This window comes from Bos indicus x Bos taurus, chromosome 9 (genome assembly GCF_003369695.1).
Source record: "Bos indicus x Bos taurus breed Angus x Brahman F1 hybrid chromosome 9, Bos_hybrid_MaternalHap_v2.0, whole genome shotgun sequence".
Classification (NCBI taxonomy): Eukaryota; Metazoa; Chordata; class Mammalia; order Artiodactyla; family Bovidae; genus Bos; species Bos indicus x Bos taurus.
Window position 1 is genome coordinate 72,975,830 of NC_040084.1, and position 9,840 is coordinate 72,985,669.

The following is a 9,840-nucleotide window of genomic DNA, read 5'->3' on the forward strand; positions in this document are numbered from 1 at the left end:
TAAGACTCTTGAAAGTCCCTTGGACTGCAAGGAGATCAAATCAGTCAACCCTAAAGGAAATCAGTCCTGAATATTCATTGGAAGGACTGATGTTGAAGCTGAAACTCCAATATTTTGGCCACCTGATGCAAAGAAGTCACTGACTGGAAAAGACCCTGATGCTGGGAAAGATTGAAGGCAGGAGGAGAAGGGGATGACAGAGAATGAGATGGTTGGATGGCATCACCAACTTGATGGACATGAATTTGAGCAAGCTCTGGGAGTTGATGATGGACAGGGAAGCCTGGCATGCTGCAGTCCATGGGGTCGCAAAGAGTTGGACGCAAGGAGTGACTGAACTGAACTGAACTAAGAGTTTTCTTGTGGAGAACAAAGCTGGTGACATCATTTTCTAGCCACTGACAAGTGGGCGAATTATGTATGCAAACAGCAGCACAGCCTGTTTGTGAGCCCAGGGCCTAGGGATGGATGATGCCAAGGACAGAGGAAGGATCCTGATAGGCGACTCACATATCCTGTTAATCAGTGTTGCAGCTCCGCGTGATCCATGCAAGAACTGTGCATACTTGACCTCCTATAGGATCAAAAGAAAACCAAGCACACCCTTTTAATAACTGAAATTTTGCAACGATAAATAAAGATTTTGGCGTCCAGTCAACAAAGGCAGGCACAGTCAGGGGGCCTCAGTGCGCAGGCGCGAAAGGCTGGGGGCAGGGCTGGGGCAGGGCTGTGCTTAGGGATTGGCTGGGCGAGGCTGGGGCGGAGGCATGGCCGGGCTGTGTCTTTTTCTGGGTTGCCAGTGCTGGGAGCGAGCAGCAGGACCGCGGGCTGCGGACGTTGGCCCCTGCGGCCCCGCAAAGTACTTAGGATTTCGAGCTTTTGCTGAACTTGTAAAAGAAGTACTTGGGTAATGGATTAATAAGAACACTGAAATTCCGTGGAAGGTTTCAAATTGGAGAATCTTGAACTTTCATCCTCATCCAGCAGTTCCACTTCTCACGTAACTTCAGATGAAGACTTCATTAAGGAAGATAGCTGACCAGTGGTCCAGAGCTGATGCAGCTATCACTGGTGTATCTGCTAGCATAATGAAGAAAAGGACGACTCACGCAAAACATCGGAGCAGTGTGGGACCCAGCTCACTTGTTTCTCAGCCGGAACAGAGCATCATAGGCTGCAGGATTCGCCATGGGTGGAAAGAAGGTAACAGCCCTGTCACCCAGTGGAAAGGAACCATTCTGGACCAGGTGCCTGTAAATCCTTCTTTGTGTCTTATAAAATACGATGGATTTGACTGTGTCTATGGACTAGAACTTAATAAAGATGAAAGAATTTCTGCACTTGAAGTCCTCCCTGATAGAGTTGCAACCTCTCAAACCTGTGATGCACACCTAGCAGACATGATGAGTAGCAAAGCAGTGAAGCACCTGTTTGAAACGGAGGATGGCTCTAAAGATGAGTGGAGGGGAATGACCCTGGCACGCGTCCCTGTAATGAACACGGGTTTTTACATCACTTATGAAGAAGATCCTGTCTTATATATGTACCAGCTCTTAGATGATTATAAAGAAGGTGACCTTCGCATTATGCCTTATTCTATTGATTCACTTCCAGTATAAAGGGAACGAGGAGAAGTGGTAGACTTCTTGGTGGGCAAACGAGTGGACTACGCCAAACAAGATGGCTCTGAAAGGAATGGCATGATCATCCATCAAGTAAAGGTCAAACCGTCCATCTGCTTCATCAAATTTGATGATGATTTCTATATTTATGTCTACGATTTGGTGAAAGCATTCTAGATGTCTTCATGAATTTTGTCAAATTTGTGAAACTATTAAATGTGTAATCCGTAGATGTAAAGGTTTGATTGCTTTCCATTTTAATGAGAGCTTAAATGTCCCTGGGAACCCACAATTTGCCAGCAGGTTTGATTTTGTTTTGAATAGTATAGATGTATGTGAAAACAAAGTGTTTTTTGTAAAGAACTCTTTCCGCTTAAAAGAAGTCTGTCTGTTTGGAGGGGAGTTATAGACAAGTTTGGTAAACAGTTGAGCTAGGATCACAGTTACATAAAACTAAAAGATTTTATCTGCTTTCCCCTTCACTCTTAACATCCTCTTATTGCGCCGTCACAATGCAAGGATAGTTTGGTGTTTTTGCCTCTCTATATCTCTACTGTGTCTACTGTGTATACACAGTATATACACAGATACCTCTCTGTATCTGTGAGATATATATATATATATGTGTGTGTGTGTGTGTGTATATATATATACACATGCAGGCACAGATCTGTATTCACACACATACACACACACTTCATTGGCAGTACTTTATGGACTGGAGTGAGTGAGTGAGTGAAGTTGCTCAGTTGTGTCTGACTCTTTGCGACCCTGTGGAATGTAGCCTACCAGGCTTCTCTGTCCATAGGATTCCCCAGGCAAGAATACTGGAGTGGGTTACCATTTCCTTCTCCAGAGGATCTTCCCAACCCAGGGATTGAACCCATGTCTCCCACATTGGAGGCAGACGCTTTAACCTCTGAGCCACCAGGGAAGATTTTATGGATTGGAGTGGGGGTTAAATAATTTTCTCCAGTTCAACAGGAATTTTTGAAGGAAGTCAGTCATATTTGTTACATGACTGCTGCTTGTTTAAAACTAAATTTGGGCACAGAAAGCACATTGGGACATTCAGCTTGTTTTGAAAGTCATAAGTGCAAAGCACCTTTTCAGTCTGGAAGTCCAAACAAGAATAAATTGTGAACCACTAATGACCCACATTAGAATTTAACCATTAGAAATCTGGGTAAAATGTTGACTTTGATTCTAAGCTTTGCAAAATGTTTATTTACATTTTTGGTTACAGTTTTTTAAATATATTTTACTTTATTGGGGGATTGGGGGTCAAAGCCCAGGTATTTTAATTTGGTCCACACAGTGAAATGCAGGTGTATTTTGGTCAGTACTTTTCATCCATTATTTGTACAAATCAGTAATTTGAATTTTAGTACATGATTTAAAATTCAGTAGTACATCAGTGGTTTGTGTGTATGTGGTAAGTTCCTGGGAGAACACAAATATTAGAAATGTAACTTTAAGAATAGTTTTGTTGCTTTTTAACACATCTTCTGGGACACTTTTTTATTTTTATTCCTATTTTACTGATGGTATGATTATGGTCAGAAGGCTTTTTCTCCTGGGCTTGTCCCGACGAAGAGTGTCTGGGCAAGTAACAGCAGAAACCCTCTGCTATCTTAGTGGCACTGCGTCTTCTTGCTGCCTCTATGCGGCTGATGTGGATCCATTCCAGAGTGGACCCTGCCATGTCAGGGTCAGTCACCTGTGCTGGCTCATAGATGTAACTGACACCAGCCTCCAGCCGCAGGCTCCTTATGTGGCTTATTCTGCAAGGTTGTTTTAATCAAAATAGAACTGCAAAAGTGGTTGGTCTCATAGTGAAATGGCCATCTGTCACTTTGTTTCAGAGGAGCCCTGGCATTTTGAAAGCTAAGAGAAAGGCAGTATGTGGAACCAGTCTCCTGGGGAAATTAGAAATCCGACCTGAGATTTGGTTGGAAGGTGAAATGCCTATGTAGGCTGTCAATCAAATATCAGAGGTCCCTACAACCTCCATGGTGGCTGCTCTTGGTGTTAGAGATTCTGTAGTTTCAAGGCCTGGCTGTGAGTGGTTCGCATGATGCACATTTCTGCCTGCAGGAAAGCTGTGTCTTGAGCTTTTGGCTGGTAACCCCTTGCACCCCATAAATACAGCACCCCATTTTCTGCAGTGTGCCCAGTGCCTCCCGGGTTTCAGCCAGGGGAGAGCTTCTCCACGCAGTGAGAACCCAACCCAGGTGTGAGATGCTCCTCCCTGCTTGAACAAGGTCATGCTGCACACATGTCATCTGCTTTCCTGGTGGCCCTTGTAATAATCCTTCCATGTGAATCTCAAGGCTGAACCTGGCTCCCGGAGCCCAAGTAGACACGTGACCCAGAGAGAGAGTGTCCTGGGTTTACTACACAAATACCATAGAGTGACTTCAGGATGAAAAATCAAGTTCTTTGGAAGCACGCAGAAAGTTGTGTCAGTTAAAACATCTCTGTCATCACTGAGTGACTTGAACTGTGGTTTTTCTGCAAGGACCTTTAGCAACTTTAATACCTTGTAATTGGCCAGTCTCTCAAATGTGACATGTGATTATTATTATTTTAATCATTGTTCCTTTTCTTGCCTTTAGGGTAAAGGAAGGGGAAAGAGGGTGTTTCTTTTCCATTTTTTTCCCCATCTTTTATTCTTTTGGTGGATTAAACCATACTTCCTGACTCCATGACTAACTCTGCTCCACAGCCGAGTATTTCAGGCTTCATATAGGTTTGTGTTTCAGATCTCCATGCATGGCTTGCCTTTTCCTGATATCTAAAAATTAGTTTCTTGTTCTTGGAATCCAATGTGAATTTCCAACATTATCATTGTGGGACTTAACAAAAGACATCTCTGCAAAGAAGAATCTCTGTAAAAAATTTATCGGCTTTTCTCATTGACCTGCTAGAGTATTGTTGTGTTGTGTGGTGTGTGTGCATGCCTGTCTGTGATGTCTGGGTGCTCGTAAAGCTTCAAAGGAAAACCTTAAAAGCAGACCATCCTTTTTTGCATGCTATTCCAAGTAGAATGTTCAATGTAACTAACTAAAATTACATGTTAAAGATATTTAGGGTTTTTTATTTTGCGTTCTTTGTTTTTCTTTGTTTTCAGTTTTCTGTCTATTTGCCTACCATGCAGTTTTAGTGGTTGTAAAATAAAATGCACTATTGAAGCAAACAGTACCAACAGAGGTGGTTTTCCAGTTATATGTTCCATGCAGTATTTGAAGGGACTGCAAATTCTGAGAACAATCATAGTTACTTCTCAACCAGGTTTCAATCCTATTACTGTTTTACAGTAATTGTAAAATGCCAGGCTGGATGAAGCACAAGCTGGAATCAAGACTGCTGGGAGAAAGATCAATAACCTGAGATACGCAGATGACACCACCCTTATAGCAGAAAGTGAAGAAGAACTAAAGAGCCTTTTGATGAAAGTGACAGAGGAGAGTGAAAAAAGTTGGCTTAAAGCTCAACATTCAGAAAGTTAAGATCATGGCATCCGGTCCCATCACTTCATGACTATAGGTGGCGATACAACAAAACCAGTGGCTGACTTTATTTTGGGGGGCTCCAAAATCACTGCAGATGGTGACTGCAGCCATGAAATTAAAAAACACTTGTTCCTTGGAAGAAAAGCTGTGACCAACCTAGAAACCATATTAAAAAGCAGAGACATTACTTTACCAACAAAGGTCTATGTAGTCAAAGCTATGGTTTTTCTGGTGCTCTTACATGGATGTGAGAGTTGGACTATAAAGAAAGCTGAGCGCTGAAGAATTGATGCTTTTGAACTGTGGTGTTGGAGAAGACTCTTGAGAGTCCCTTGGACTGCAAGGAGATAAAACCAATCAACTCTAAAGGAAATCAGTCCTGAATATTCGTTGGAAGGACTGATGCTGAGATTGAAACTCCAATACTTTGGCCACCTAATGTGAAGAACTGACTCACTGGAAAAGACCCTGATGCTGGGAAAGATTGAAGGCAGGAGGAGAAGGGGATGACGGAGAATGAGATGGTTGGATGGCATCACTGACTGGATGGATATGAGTTTGAGCACACTCTGGGAGTTGGTAATGCACAAGGAAGCCTGGCCTGCTGCAGACCATGCGGTCACAAAGAGTCAGACACAACTGAGTGACTGAACTGACTGACTGACTGTTTTACATGCCAAACCCCAAAGTGTCTTGAGCTTGAATCTCTGAATGCTGTGGACCCATTAGAAGACAATTTTGATGGTCATAAATTGTAGTGCCTGAAAACATTCTTCATGACCAAGATAATCACGATGGTGTGATCACTCATCTAGAGCCAGACATCCTGGAATGTGAAGTCAAGTAGGCCTTAGAAAGCATCACTACAAACAAAGCTATTGGAGGTGATGGAATTTCAGTTGAGCTGTTTCAAATCCTGGAAGATGATGTTGTGAAAGTGTTGCACTCAATATGTCAGCAAATTTGGGAAACTCAGCAGTGGCCACAGGACTGGAAAAGGTCAATTTTCATTCCAATCCCAAAGAAAGGCAATGCCAAAGAATGCTCAAACTACCGCACAATTGCACTCATCTCACATGTTAGCAAAGTAATGCTCAAAATTCTCCAAGCCAGGCTTCAGCAATACATGAACTGTGAACTTCCAGATGTTTGAGCTGGTTTTAGAAAAGGCAGAGGAACCAGAGATCAAATTGCCAACATCCACTGGATCATGGAAAAAGGAAGAGAGTTCCAGAAAAACATCTATTTCTGCTTTATTGACTGTGCCAAAGCCTTTGACTGTGTGGATCACAATAAACTGTGGAGAATTCTTCAAGAGATGGGAATACCAGACGACCTGACCTGCTTTTTGAGAAACCTATATGCAGGTTAGGAAGCAACAGTTAGAACTGGACATAGGACAACAGACTGGTTCCAAATAGGAAAAGGAGTACATCAAGGCTGTATATTGTCACCCTGCTTATTTAACTTCTATGCAGAGTACATCATGAGAAACGCTGGACTGGAAGAAACACAAGCTGGAATCAAGATTGCTGGGAGAAATATCAATAACCTCAGATATGCAGATGACACCACCCTTATGGCAGAAAGTGAAGAGGAACTCAAAAGCCTCTTGATGAAAGTGAAAGTGGAGAGTGAAAAAGTTGGCTTAAAGCTCAACATTCAGAAAATGAAGATCATGGCATCTGATCCCACCACTTCATGGGAAATAGATGGGGAAACAGTGGAAACAGTGTCAGACTTTATTTTTTGGGGCTCCAAAATCACTTCAGATGGTGCCATGAAATTAAAAAACACTTAATGCTTGGAAGGAAAATTATGACCAACCTAGATAGCATATTCAAAACCAGAGATATTACTTTGCCAACAAAGGTCCATCTAGTCAAGGCTATGGTTTTTCCAGTGGTCATGTATGGATGTGAGAGTTGGACTGTGAAGAAAGCTGAGCATTGAAGAATTGATGCTTTTGAACTGTGGTGTTGGAGAAGACTCTTGAGAGTCCCTTGGACTGCAAGGAGATCCAACCAGTCCATCCTAAAGGAGATCAGTCCTGGGTGTTGTTTGGAAGGAATGATGCTAAAGCTGAAACTCCAGTACTTTGGCCACCTCATGCGAAGAGTTGACTCATTGGAAAAGACTCTGATGCTGGGAGGGATTGGGGGCATGAGGAAAAGGGGACGACAGAGGATGAGATGGCTGGATGGTATCACTGACTCGATGAACATGAGTTTGGGTGAACTCTGCGGGTTGGTGCTGGACAGGGAGGCCTGGCTTGCTGCAATTCATGGGGTCGCAAAGAGTCGGACACGACTGAGCAACTGAACTGAACTGAACTGAAAACATTAAGTTACTAGTCTTTTAAAACATGAAAATTCTCAAAAATATAGGAACAATGATTATAACAAAATAATTATGGCCAATATGCTTGTGATTTTTTGGGAAATGTTGCCGTGTTTATGTTTTCCATCATAAGTACAGTTTGAATGAATGTGTATAGCTCAAGAGGTCTTCATGCCTGCATTTTAAGATTAGGTAAATGACCTCATCTTTCAAGCTTGAATTCATTTTTAATTTTATTTTAATTTTAGACAATGTGTAAATGGTTCCTTGGTCTCTGCATTTAGAAGTATAAGTGATATAACTCTGTTGATTCTGTATGTCATTTTTATAATTATGGTGAAACTCTGTCCTTAAGATATTTAAAATAAACCTTATGTGTGCCAGAAAAACAAATAAAAGCTGTAGCATGTATTGTATTCCTTGGTAACAGTGAGGTCACCTGAAGCTTGCCTGTCTTTAGGCTCAAAGCCCTTCATCCCCTACACTGAAAATATACCATCCTCAATTCCTCAACACACTCAGATTTTCTTATACACACATTTTTGCGTAACTGTGGCTCCCCTGTGAGTACACTCCCTTGTACACTTCATTCTACATACTGAGTTTCTAAAATAAAACTAGAAGTCACTTTCAATTCCTTCCCTTCCCTGTCACTCAGCCTGGGCAGCTGCCACTGACTGCAGTCTATCTTTTTACCAACCCTGAACACCACCCTCTCCCCTGCCGCCTCCCACAGATCTCCTGCAGCACTCAGTCCGCTGCATGTCATCATGCAGAGGCAAAGACACAGACCCCTTGCCTGTGTCTTCTGTAAAGACACAGACACACCTTCCCATGGCCTTGTGACTTGGTCCATTACAACATCAGTTCAGTGCACTTCAGTTGCTCAGTCATGTCTGACTCTGTGACCCCATGGACAGCAGCACACCAGCTTCGCTGTCCATCACCAACTTACGGAGCCTGCTCAAATTCATGTCCATCAAGTTGGTGATGCCATCCAACCGTCTCATCCTCTGTCGTCCCCTTCTCCTCTTGCCTTCAATCTTTCCCAGCATCAGGGTCTTTTCCAGTGAGTCAGTTCTTCGCATCAGGTGGCCAAATTACTGGGGTTTCAGCTTCAGCATCAGTCCTTCCAATGAATAGTCAGGACTGATTTCCTTTAGGATGGACTGGTTTGATCTCCTTACAGTCCAAGGGACTCCCAAGAGTCTTCTCCAACACCACTGTTCAAAAGCATCAGTTCTTCAGTGCTCAACTTTATAGCCCAACTCTCACATCCACACATGACCACGGGAAACACCATAGCTTTGACTAGATGGACTTTTGTTGGCAAAGTAATGTCTCTGTTTTTTAATATGCTGCCTAGGTTGGTCTCCATGACATCATATTGCCTGGCAAATCACACCTTCCCATGGTCTTTGTGACTTAGTCCATGACAATATAGCACCTGGCAAGTCACATTATCATATTAAGTGAAGTAAGTCCAATGGAGAAAGACAAATATCTTATCGCTTATATGTGGAAACTTAAAAAATGATACAAATGAACTTAGTGACAAAACAGACAAAAAAACATAGAAAACAAACTTATGGTTACCATAGGGGAAACAAGAAGGAGGGATAAATTAGGAGTTTGGTATTAAAATATACACATTATTTTATGTAGAGTAGATAACAAAGACCTACTGTATAGCACAGGGAACTACATTCAATTATCTTGTAATAACCTACAATGGAAAAGAATCTGAAAAATAATATTAACTGATTCACTTATAATTGATTATACATAATTGATTCAGTTTATATATGACATTGACATTGAAGTCACTCAGTTGAGTCTGACTCTTTGAGACCCCGTGGAGTGTAGCCTACCAGGCTCCTCTGTCCATGGAATTTTCCAGGCAAGAGTACTGGAGTGGGTTGCCATTTCCTTCTCCAGGGGATCTTCCCGACCCAGGGATCAAACCCGGGTCTCCCGCATTGTAGGCAGACGCTTTACCGTCTGAGCCACCAGGTAAGTCCCAGTTTAAATCACTTTGGTGTGTTCCCAAAACTAACATAATATTGTAAACCACCTATATTTCAATAAAAATGTTTTTTTAAATGACATGTGTCCTCTAAGATAAGAATTATCACTTCAGATTAATTTGTTTAGTCAACTAGCAAGATTAAGAATGGAACACAGAATAGATGAGTTTTGATGGCTGACCAGGTCAAGTGAGATATATATCATAAAACCTAAAATCCCTAAGGAGGGGCTAGGTCTAAAGGAAAAAATCACAGAAATAAAATCCGAGACATTTAGGCTTTGCCTCTAGAATGAGATAAATCACAAGAAAGAAAAGTGAATACTTCGTGCTTGAG

The 9,840-nt window shown here is 42.1% G+C and overlaps 1 pseudogene; it reads left to right on the forward strand.

Moving 5' to 3' along the window:
• Positions 1-828: 828 nt before the first annotated feature.
• LOC113898831 lies at positions 829-2,026 on the forward strand (annotated as a pseudogene).
• Positions 2,027-9,840: the final 7,814 nt, after the last annotated feature.